The sequence below is a fragment of the Pongo abelii genome, chromosome Y (genome assembly GCF_028885655.2).
Source record: "Pongo abelii isolate AG06213 chromosome Y, NHGRI_mPonAbe1-v2.0_pri, whole genome shotgun sequence".
In the NCBI taxonomy this organism is placed as follows: domain Eukaryota; kingdom Metazoa; phylum Chordata; class Mammalia; order Primates; family Hominidae; genus Pongo; species Pongo abelii.
This window is the reverse complement of record NC_072009.2, coordinates 26273458-26277870: the sequence shown is the minus strand read 5'-3', so window position 1 is coordinate 26277870 and position 4413 is coordinate 26273458.

Below are 4413 nucleotides of genomic sequence, written 5' to 3'. Positions count from 1 at the left end.
CTGAGATTGTGCCACTGCACTCCAGACTGGGTGACACGTTATATCCTGTGGATAGAAAGGAATGGAATGCAATAGAGTGAAATGGAATGGAGTGGAATGGAATTGAATGGAATGGAGTGGAGTGGAGTGGAGTCGAATGGAGACGAATGGAATGGGACGGAGTGGAATGGAACGGAGTGGAGTGGAGTATCGTGGAGTGAAATAGAATGGAATGCACTGGGTTGGAATGGAATGCAATGGACTGCTGAAAGGAAATGTGAGCTGTTATTGTTCCACTGCACTCCAGCCTTTGTGACGGAATGAAATCCTGTGGAAAAAAAGGAATGGAATGGAATGGAATGGAATGGAATGGAATGGAATGGAATGGAATGGAATGGAATGGAATGGAATGGAGTGGAGTGGAGTGTTGTGGAGAGGAGTGTAGTGGAGTGGAGTGAAATGGAGTGGAGTGTCGTGGAGAAGAGTGGAATGGAGTGGAATGGAATGGAGAGGAAAGGAACGGAGTGGAGTGGAATGGAACGGAGTGGAGTGGAATGGAATCCAATGGAATGAAATGGAATTGAATCGAATGGAATGAAGAAATATGTGCAGTGATTTGGCCACTGCGCTGGAGCCTGTGTGAGAGAGGGAGATCCTGTCGATAAAACAGTGTGGAATGGAAGGGATTGGAATGGAATGGAATGGAACGTATTGGAGTGGAGTGGAGTGGAATTGAGTGGAGTGGAGTGCACTGGAATGGAATGGAATGCAATGGAATGTAATGGAATGATGAAATGATATGTGAGCTGAGATTGTGCCACTGCACTCCACGCTGGGTGACAGAGTGAGATACTCTTGAAAGAAAGAAATGGAATGGAAAGAATTTTTAATTGGGTGGATTCGAGTGGACTGAAGTAGAGTGCAGTGGAATAGAGAGGAATGGAATGGAATGGAATCGGATGTAAAGGAATGGAATGATGTGGAGTGGAGTGGTGAGGAGTGTAGTGCTGTGGAATGGAGCAGAAAGTAACGGGATGGTGTGGAGTGGAGTGCAGTGCAGTGGAGTGGAGAGGAGTGCAATGGCGTGGAATGGAATCGGATGTAAAGGAACGTACTGGAGTGGAGCGGAGTGGAAAGGAGTGGAATGGAATGGAATTGAATGTAATGGAAAGCAAAGGAATGGAATGGGATGCAATGGAATTTAATGCAATAGAATGCAGTTCAATAGAGAGTTGACAGGTAATGTGAGCTGAGATTGTGCCTAAGCTCTCCAGGCTGTTTGACACAGTGATATCGTGTCGAAAGAATGGAATGGAATGCAGTGGTGTGAAATGGAATGGAATGTAGTGGACAGGAGTAGAATGGAGTGGAGTGAAGAGGAACAGAGTGGAATGGAATGGGATGCAGTGGAATGGAATGCAGTGGAGTGGAATGAAATAGAAAGAAATGGAATGGGATGGAATGGAATGCAATGGAATGGAGAAGAGAAATGTGAGCTGAGATTGTGTGACTACACTCCAGCCTTAGTGACCGAGAGAGATTCTGTGGAAGGAAAGAACTGATTTCAAAGGAGTGGAATGGAAGGGAATGTAGTACAGTGGAGTAGAGTGGAATGGAGTGAAACAGAATAGAATGGAGTGGAAGGCAATGGAATGGAATGGAATGGAGTGGAGTGGAATAGAGAGGAGTGCACTGCAATGGAGTGGAGTGGAGTGGAAGGGAGTGGAATGCAATGGAATGTAGTGGAGTGCAGTGGAGTGGAATGGAATGGAGTGGACAGGAGTGGAAGGAGTAGAGTGGACTGGAATGGAATAGAATGGAACAGAATGCAGTGGAGTGGAGGGGAGTGGAGGTGAGTGGAGTGGCATGGAGTGGAATGGAATGGAATGGAGTGAAATGGAATCCAATGGATTGGAATGGAGTGGAGTGGAGTGGAGTGGAATGGAGAGGAGTCGAATGGAATGGAAGGGAATGCAACGGAACGCAGTGGTGTGGATTGGAATGCAGTGAAATGGAGTACTATGGAATCTAAAGGAGTGGAGTGGAGTCTAGTGGAGTGGAATGGAATGGAACAAAATGGAATGGAATGGCACGGAATGGAGTGGAGTAGAGTGGAGTGGGAAGGAAGGGAGATGAGTGGAATGGAGAGGAATGGAATGCAGTGGAGTGGATTGGATTGGAATGAACTGGAATGGAGAGGAATGGAATGAAGTGGAACGGAATGGACCGCAATGGAATTGAATGGAGTGAAGTGGAAAGTAGTGGAGTGGAGTGGAATGGAGTGGAAATGAATGGAATGGAGTGGAATGGAAGGGAATGGAGGCAAGTGGATAGGAATTGACTGAAGCAGATTGGAGTGGAGTGGAGTGGAGTGGCATGGAATGGAATGAAGTGGATGGGAATGCAATGGAGTGGAATGAAATGGAATAAAATGGAATGGAGTGGAATGGAGAGGAATGGAGTGGAAGTGGAGTGGAATGGAGGGGAGTAAGAGGAAGAGAATGGAACGGAATCGAAAGGAGGGAAGTGCAATTGTGTGGAGTGGAGTGGAGATGAAAGGAGTGGAGTGATGTGGAGTCGAGAGGAAAGGAATGGAATGGAATGGAATGGAGTTAAGTGGAGTGGAATGGAGTGGAAGGTAATGGAGTGGAATGAAAAGGAGTGGATTGGAATGGAGTGTAATGGAATGGAGTGGAACGGAGTGGAGTAGAATGGAGTGGGTTGCAGAGGAGTGGAATGGAGTGGAATGGAAGGGAACGGAAAGGAATGTAGTGGAAAGGAATGGAATGGAGTGGATTGAAATTGAATGGAAAGGATTGGAGTGCAGTGGACTGGAGGGGAGTGGAATAAAATTGAGTATAGTGCAGTGGAATGGAGTGGACTGGAGTGGAGATGAGTGGAGTGGACTGGAATGGAATGGAGTGGAGTGGAATGGTGTGGAGTGGGGTGGAAAGGAATGGAACAGAATGGAATGGAGAGGAATGGAGTGGCATGTAGTGGAGTGGAGTGAAGTGGAAAGGAATGGCATGGAATGGAGTAGAGTGGAATGGAGGGGTATGGAATGGAATGGAATGGAATTGAGTGGAATGGAGTGGAATGGAGTGGAGTGGAGAGGAATGGAATGGAGTGGAAAGGTCTGAAAGGAGTGGAATGGAGTGGAGTGGAATGCAATGGAGTAGATTGGAATGAAGTGGAAAGGAATAGAATGGAGAGAAGTAGAGTAGAATGGAGTGGATTGGAATGGAGGGGAGCAGAGTGGAGTTAACAGCGGTGGATTGGAATACAGTGGATGGGGTAGAGTGGAAGGGAGTGGAATTATATGGAATGGAATGGATTGGAGTGGAGTGGAAGGGAGTGGAGTGGAGTTGAAAGTAGAGGAATCGAAAGAAGTGGAAAGGAGTGGAGTAGAGTGGATTAGAGTGGATTGGAATGGAATGGAGTGGAGTGGAATGGTGTGGAAACGAATGGAAGGGAGGGGAGTGGAATGGAACGAAATGGAATGGAATGTAGTGGAATGGAGAGGAGTGGAGTGGACTGGAGTGGAATGTAATCGAATGGAGTGTACTGGAGTGGAATGTATTTGAGAGGCGTGTAATGGAGAGGAGTGGAATGTATTTGAGAGGCGGGTAGTGGAGTGGAGTGGAGTGAAATACATCGGAATGGCACGGAATTGAATGGAATGGAGGGGAGTGGAATGCAGTGGAGTGGAGTCGATTGGAGTGGTGAGGAATAGAACGGAGTGGCATGGAATGGAGCACAGTGGAATGCAATGGAGTGGAGTGGATTGGAAAGGGGTGGAGTGGAGTGACGATGGGTGAAGTGGAATGTAATGGAGTGGAGTGCAGAGGAGTCTCATGGAATGGAATGGAATGGAACGCAATGGAAGCTGAGATTGTACCACTGCGCTCCAGGATGGGTGACACAGTGTGATACTCTCAAAAGAAAGGAATGGAATGGAATGCAGTGGAATGGAATGGAATGCAATGGGGTGCATTGGAGTGGAGTGGAGTGAAGTGAAGTGGATTGGAGTGGAATGGAGAGGAATGGAACGGAATGGAATGGAATGAAGTAGACTGGAGTGGGGTGGAGTTGAGTGCAATGGAATGGAGCGAAATGGAATCAGATGCAGAGAAATGGAGTAGAGAGGAGTGCAGTAGAGTGGAAAGGAGTGCAATGGAGTGGAATGGAATCAGAAGTAACGGAAAGTAGTGGAGTGGATGGAACGGAAAGGAAAGGAGTGGAGCGGAGTGGAATGGAACGGAGCGGGAGGTGGGTTGGGGCCACTGCACTCCAGGCTGGCTGGCTGACTGAGGTATTCTCGCAATAAAGGAATGGAATGGAATGCCGTAGAGTGGAATGGAACGGAGTGGAGTGGAGTGGAATGGAGTGAGTTGGAGCAGAGTGGAATGAAGAATGCAATGGGATGGAAGGGAA